This window comes from Herpailurus yagouaroundi, unplaced genomic scaffold (genome assembly GCF_014898765.1).
Source record: "Herpailurus yagouaroundi ecotype Mexico unplaced genomic scaffold, PumYag 100, whole genome shotgun sequence".
NCBI lineage: Eukaryota > Metazoa > Chordata > Mammalia > Carnivora > Felidae > Herpailurus > Herpailurus yagouaroundi.
In genome coordinates, this window is record NW_024412391.1 from 82,152,954 (window position 1) to 82,160,818 (window position 7,865).

At 48.4% G+C, this 7,865-nt stretch overlaps 1 protein-coding gene across 5 annotated transcripts in view; it reads right to left on the minus strand.

Moving 5' to 3' along the window:
• ATXN7L1 (ataxin 7 like 1) overlaps nucleotides 1-7,865 on the minus strand; it is a 254,775-nt gene that overhangs the window by 131,295 nt on the left and 115,615 nt on the right. The gene's annotated exons all lie outside the window — the stretch shown is intronic.

Consider the following 7,865-nt stretch of genomic DNA (forward strand, 5'->3'; position numbering starts at 1 on the left):
ATAGAGGATCCTAAGCAGGCTCTGCGCTGACAGCAGAGAGCTCGAAGTGGGGCTCAAATCTGCAAACTGTGGGATCATAACCTGAGCCAAAGTCGGCATGCTCAACCGACTGAGCCACCCAGGCACCCTGGAATCCTGTGGAGTTTTAAAAACCCAGATGCCAGGCCTATTATAAGGATATGGGAAAGTTTCCCAGGTCACCCTAATGTACAGTTGTGGCTAAGAAACACTGGCTGTCAACCTGAGTACCAGCCTCAACCTGCAGCTCAAGAAGATAAATCCTCTCTTCTTGCCCCAGGAGGAGCATAAAAAGATCTGCTTATTTTTTCGAAGGTCTTCTCATTATCCTGCCTTCCTGTATCTGTCTGTCCTCTCTTTGTGAGACCAGCCACAACCCTCCCGCAGTCCTCAGCACATTAGCTCCCCCTTAGATGAAGCCACCTGATTATCCTCCTCTGCTCAGAAGAGGAGCACAGCGGGCGGAGCCTGAGATCATCCCAAGGCCAGCAAGCTGATAGTGACCTGAAGACTGGGAAGTTTTCCCTCGGAAGCTTCTAAATAAAGCATCTCTTCCTCCTAGGCATAGATGAATTAAATGATTATAGCGCAGCGAAGTGGTCAGTGAGCACTTAACCAACGTAATATGAGCAAGAGTTGCTGAGAGTCAGTGCCGTGGGCTCGCGGGTGGGGGAGAGGCCATTGCTGGGTCTTTTTCAAGGTCGGCTGGAAGAGGAGGACAACAGGGGCCACTGTGGGGAGAAAGCGAGAAAAGAGGTGGGGGCCGGAAAGAGCTCAGGTTCAAGTTCCAGCACTGCCACCGACAATCCGCGGGGCCTTGGGTAACGTTTCCAAGCACCAGCCCTGCTGCCTGCATGGGGTCACAGAGAGCATCAGAAGACAGAGATGTGAAGCAGCTTGTTGGGGGAAGTAGGTCCAAAAGCAAGGCCATCTCTGTGTGCTGGGCAGTAACGCTTACAGGGAACGGTTATCTCGATTATGGATTAGACCCTTTGCTTTCTTTTTCTTATCCACAACGTGGTTGCTCTAACGAGGTCTGCTGAAGGGTGAGATCGACACAGTTGGTCCAAACAGGGTCTTTGGGATTTCCTGCGGGTTTCTGTTTCTTAGGCTCCCCTTGGCCTCCGTGTTACAGCACACAGCTGAAGACTGCTGAGCCACCCCATTCCATGCTGTGTAAAATAAACTTACAGAGAGAAACCTTCTGAGAAACACTAGGAATCTTTCATAGCATCTCTGTGAAGTAAAGCCGGGGAAGGATCAGGCAGTGCTCCAGTATATTAAGTGGCTGTGTTTATTGTGTAGGGTGTTTTCTGTGCTCAGACTGGATTGTAAGCTTCTTGACGGGAAGGCTGACTCTTGATCCCCCTTTATTTGGATCTCAGCACCTAAGACAGGGCAGCAGAAGGATACTGGACCCAGAGATCCAAAGTTCTGGGCTCTAGGGGTGCCTGGGTGGCTCAGTCAGTTAAGCATCCGATTGGGCTCAGGTCACGATCTCACAGTTCGTTTGTTTGAGCGCTGACAGCCGGGAGCCTGGAGCCTGCTTCGGACTCTGTCTCCCTCTCTCTCTGCCCCTCCCCACCTCATGCTCGGTCTTTCAAAAATAAATAAATGTTAAAAAAAATTCAAAGTTCCAGGTTCTAGTTACAGCTCTGCCCTTCAGAAGTGACTTCAGTCCTTCTCGGCCTCAGTTTCCTCCTCTATTAAGTGGGAATTACCTACTTCACGGGGTTACTGTGTCGTGCAGATTAGACAGTGTGTGGAGGAAATACCCCCATGATCCCAGCAGGGATGTCAAGTGGGAGATGATGTGGTAAGAGCCAGTACTTCTCAAGAACTAGGTACTGGCTGACTCCCTCGTGGAGGACAGGGAGGCACAGAAGTGGCTGATCCTGCCTACCTGGGCTGCTGCTGAGGAAATGCCCAGCAGCAGAGGTGAGGGGGCAGGTGGCCCTGAAAGCCTGCAGAGCAACAGCAGTCTCTTTCTCACTGCTCCTCTTGAGAGATCTCTGCATGCTCTTTCTTGCTACAAGCTGGTTGTGGGCCTGGTCCCGTGTTTATTCATACATTATTTTATCTTGTTTACTGAACACCTGCTATGTGCCAAGCACTGTGCCAGGGGTTGAGAACTGAATGGTGACCAAAACCAGATGAGGTCCCTGCCCTTCCTTCCCAAACTGATTTGGACTCAGGCTTGTGCACCGAGAGAGCTGGAGAACTAGCTTCATGCAGCCCCAGGGACAGAGGCAAATGTTGTGTTTTAGTGGGATCCTAGAGTTAGCCGGAAAATATCAACAAGTTGAGGCCGGGTCTAATGAGAAGAAGAAAAGGAAGAAAAGGTAAACTCTCACCAACCCCCCCTTGGGTCTTCCTTACTGTGCCCCGACCTCAGGTTTCAGGATCCTACTCTTCACGACTTACCTGCTATTGAAACTAGCTCTCACCTAGTTTATTCATGGTAAGGGGCTTGGGGCGCTGGTGGAGCTACACTTAACAGGGGTGAAAGCCTCCAGGTAAAGGATGATGCCCCTGCTGGAGGGAGAGATGTCAGAGGTCACCCTCAAATCACCTAAAATGTACCTAAAATCACACCACAAGGGTGGTCACTTCAGACTGGCATTTCCAGGGACAACGAGGGGCAGTAAGTAGGGGCTCATGGCAGGGGTGAGTTCCCCTAAACAAACCTTTGTGGCCTTTAAAGTTTACCAAAGATCAGGGAGGAGGAAGGGCAGGATGGATGCTGTCATCAGGGTCCTGGCTTTTGTTTAGGGAAGGTGGGTTTGCAGGTGCTTATTCCGTCACTAAAAGCAATTGACTAGAAAATTAGCTACATAAACAAAAAGCAGGGAAAAAAGAAAGAGCAGATGATTTCAGTAGCCAGAACCCAGAAAAGCTCCACCCCCAGGCCCACAGTTCTGACCAAGCTGCCAGACAACCCCACTGGGGAATTTCCAGCTGGATCTACGATTTTCCTCCCACTGAGAAAACGAAGACGTATTTTGTTAGAGACAACTCCCCACCAAAGCTGAATTCCGGCAAGACTATAGGTAACATGAACCCCGAGTGGACTCATTAAAATAGAAGTTTCTATTGTAAAAGAGATACTCAAAACCATACAAAACAAATGGATCGCCCCGGGATTGATGCAAACGGGCAAACGCCCTAGGAAGCACCCGCCAGATGAAGGGAGAGGACTTTGCTGGCCACCCCAGAAGCCCCTCCACGCATCTGTCCCAACTGCAGCCCCCCCCCCCCCAAAACAACCACACTCCTAACTTCCAGTCTTCAGTTCCTTGTGTTTACTTATGGTTTCATCACCCAATGTCCTTAGCCACTGTAGGTTAGTCTTGCCCATATTTTAGATGTCTTGTAAGCTTCTTTTAAGCTTCTCCATCTCTGCCTTTTCCTTACAAATTATCTGTTGGAGACTCAGGCCACCTAACCTGCCGTTCTCTACCATCTGGATTTTGCCTTGGTACATGCCAACATGTCCAAATGCACTCATTCTTAAATTTTCCTTTTAATTTTTGAGAGAGAGAGAGAGAGAGAGCGAGCGTGCGCGCGCTTAAGTGAGGTAGGGACAGAGAAGAGGGAGACACAGAATCTGAAGTAGGCTCCAGGCTCTGAGCTGTCAGCACAGAGCCCGACATGGCACTCGAACCCACAAACAGTGAGCCGAGGTCGGACGCTCAATCGACTGAGCCACCCAGGTGCCCCAAATTGCACTCCTTAAAGCAAGTAATCACTTGCTTGAGAAAAACCCTGTACGCAAGCCATGTTCTTAAGGAGGGCACACCCCACCACACTCACTTTCCCACAAGAATGGTGATGAGATAGGAAGAGAATGTGATATGGGGGAGCTTTCTGTGGAACTAGTGATTTATGACATTTTTTTTTTTTCTTTCTGCAATTGGAAGTCACTGGGGAATCCTTCTCTTTAATGCCTTTCAATATAGTTTGCTTTAGTAGGAAACACATTTGGAATGGGGTTTGGCATCGCGCTATCCTTCAAGGCCTGGGGTTGTATACTGTTAAGTTTTATCAAAGATGATTGTATAATAGGATCCTGGATGTAGCAAAACCCCAAGGAATGTAGACCACTAACCAGACTCCCCAAATATAATAAATATAAATGATGGATGAAGGGAAGATTAGATCTGGCCATTTACTTATGGTTTGGAGCAAGAAAAGTTACACTTACAAAGTTTTTCCTTTCTCTAATCTCAGCAGACCGTCCCACAAACATAATCATTAGCATTTTCAAAGGCTTTATTAAATATTGACTTAATAAGAGCTCATGCACTTAATGGTGACCTCCAGATGTCCCAAGTCCAGGACCTTAAATTGCTTACTCCAGGGCTACGGGACCCACAAAATAGACAATAGAAATGAGCAGTGTTGTTGTACTAGGAGATGAGAGGCTTTTTTAACACTTAAAATTAAGGGCGCCTGGGTGGCTGAATTGGTTAAATGTCTGACTTCAGGTCATGATCTTGTGGTTCGTGGGTTCAAGCCCCATATTGAGCTCTGTGCTGACAGCTCAGAGCCTGGAGGCTGCTTAGGATTCTGTGTCTCCTCTCTCTGCTCCTCCCCAGAGTTGCTCTGTTTCTCTCTCTCTCTCTCTCTCTCTCTCTCTCTCTCTCTCTCTCTCTCCCACACACACACACAAATAAACATTAAAAAAAATTTTTTTTAAATCAAATACATGTGGGGTCTGTTTTGATTTGCACAGAAAGAAAAAGCTCCCAAACTGATGGATATAAGAAAAACTTCAAAACTCAAGGCACCCTTCAAAGTCAACAGGCTCCCTACCCTACCTTCAGAACTTTATCACTGCTGTATAGAGCCATGGAAGGGCCCTGAGAGACATCAGAGGGGACCACAAGAAACTAAGCAGAGGCCCAAACTGATCACATTCTGATTCCCTGTCCATATTTCTTTCCTTGGTTCTCCCAGGGGTTTTATTTGTGAAGGAAATCAGGATGGTGTGTCCTCCTCTCTGGTAACAGTAGGGAGAATGCAGGAACGGGAAGGAGCGGGGAGAATCAGGAGAACTTAATGCACATTCGACAGACAGAATGTTTTCTTTCCCGGGCTCAGGAGTTTTCTTTTTTCTTTTTTTTAAGTTTATTTATTTATTTTGAGATACAGCACGAAAGAGAGAGCAAGAAAGAGCACGTATGTGAATGGGGAAGGGGGTGGGCAGAGAGAGAGAGAGAGAGAGAGAGAGAGAGAGAGAGAGAATGCCAAGCAGGCTCTGTCAGCACAGAGCTCGGCGTGGGGCTGGATGTCACAAAATGTGAGATCATGACCTGAGCCAAAATCAAGAGTCACAGGCTTTACCGACTGAGCCACCCAGGCAACCCAGGAGTTTTTCAAATCTGCTTGCAAGATTGGGTTCCTGTTCTTAGAGTGTAGATGGTAATTGAGTTCCAATTTGGTAAGTTTTCACAACGCTCTAGGGTACAATGATGACAATGGGTGCGTTAAAAATTCGAAAACCAAATTAATTTGAATTCACTTTCACTGAAAAGGCAAATATGATTCAAAGGTTTTTTTCTTCCCAGGCCAACTTTCTGAAAGATCTGATACTCCTTGGCACTCCTTTCTGCCCAGGCTCTGTGACACTGTCCTGCTGGGGCTCCAGTCTGAGCCCGGGTCTTCCCGGCTGCTCCTCTGGGCCCATCTCTGGAGCACTAGGATTTCCACAGAGCTCTTCCTCGAACCCTTTTCTTGTCCTTGTCCACTACTCCAGACCCAGCATGGGATCCTCTCTTCCTAATTTTCCCAACTTCAGCCTTGAAGAGCCACCCAGCGTCTGACCTTCAGTGTAAGCATGTCATGTGCATCGTGGCATTTCATCTTCACACCTCCTCTCTGAGAAAGCATTTTCTACATTTTCTATACAGGAGATGTCAGCCGGGAGAGGGCAGGAGCCAGGCGAGGCAGAGCGGAGCTGGGAGCCCATTTCCAGGCCCAGATCTAAAGCACCACGTTCTTCTGTCTGAGGTGGGAGATTTTGCCCTCGCGTTTTTGGACATCAGAAGGACTCAGGAGCTTTGGGGTTTAATTCTCTGGTGGGCCAGAGGGAGGACAGATCAGTGGTCACAGGTTCCAGCTCTGGTGCCCCGGCCATGCAGCCGTGGGAGAGGGTCCTGCCATGTCTGTAACAGCCCCACCTCCCCCACTGACCACCCAGCTTCCCCACGAGGGGCTACACCGGAAAGCGGGTGTGAGGTCTCTGCTTAGTACCTCTCACCTTTCCCAGGCTGGAATGTAATGGGACTTCCGGGGACGGCGCCATTTACACATGGACCAGGGCCTGGGCATTTCTCCTGGGCAAACTGTGTGCGTCAGTTCATAGGAAACCACTTTACTGACTAAACGTTTGAGTCACAGAAAGTTCTGGATCTGGGATATGTGGGGAAGAGGCAGAGACATACACAGACCCGTCTTTAGATGGGCAACACACTCTTGAGCCATTGTGCTGAACAGGCACTAGAGAGGGGATTGCCAAACCCTCCCTGAGCCATTTTAAAGTTTTCTTGAAGAACACCTCCTTACTCCACAGACCCATGTTCCACACCACCAACTACTACATGGAAATGAAATAATCGGTGGCTTTTTCTTCTAGTTTGTTCTGAACTTTGTCAGCCAGGTTTGGAGCATGGGGGTCGGGGGTGAAGAGGAATGTGGAAGTAGCCATTGGACTTTCATGTACTCCTCACGTCTTTCTTTAGTAATCTCTACACCCAACGTGGGCTCGAACTCATGAGATCGAGGGTCGCATGTTCTTCTAACTGAGCCAACCAGGCGTCCCTCGTCATGTTTCTTAACTTATCGAGAGTCAGCCCTAAGATGGTAAGTGTGGGGCTCAGGTTCAGCCTGGGCTGCTCCCTCCCAGGGCCCGCACACAGACAGACTGGCTGGATCAGGGCCTGGCAGGGTGAGGCCTAAGACGCCATGTTGGAGGAGTCGCCACTCCAAAGCACCACGTGCTCAGCTAGTGTGCGTGCGTGTGTGTATGTGTGCGTGTGTGCGTGTGTGTTAGAATGACTTACCCTGTGTGGATGGTTGTGGTAGAAAGTGAGACGTAATCAAAGAGACCCCAAAAAGCTAACAGCAGTGAAACTGCCCTTGGATGAATCTCACACAGGTTCCTGCCCACACATCCAGCCCTGTTCCTCCTACTGGAACACAGGGAGTTAAAAATGAAACAACCCTGGAAACCGAAACCTAATTATCCATGGCAATTTAATAAATAACTAAGGTTTACTAGGGCTTATTAAAATAAATGTTTAGTGTATTTTCTTATGCTCTGACATTCACTTCTGTACTTGTCAGCACCTGCTGGCAGCAGCTGGAGTAATCTCACCAATTTTGTTGCATGTGCAAATCAATTTGATTTTCCCCAAAAAGATAAAAATCAGTAATGTGATTAAGTTACAATTAAGGCATGTCATTGAAAGCACAGACAACATGCAAAGGCTGAGGAGGACCTGTCCTGAGGTCACCAATGACTTTCTTCTGTCCGAGTTAAAAAGATCCATGCCCCCCCACCGCCTCATTCTCCTGGCCTGTTCTGCTCTATGTGATGTTGTGGTCCATCAACAAGCCTCCTCCTACTTCTTGAAATTTCCTCCTCTTTTGGCTTTCATCATGCTACTCATGTGCCTGGTTCCCCTCATGGCTCTCACAGTGGCTCCCTAACTGTTCATCTAGCCATTTGTTCATCCAACCATCTGTCTGTCCATCCATCCTTCCATCCATGCATCTGTTTGGCCATCCATCCGTTTGTCCTTCCTTCCTTCCTTCCTTCCTTCCTTCCTTCCTTCCTTCCTTCC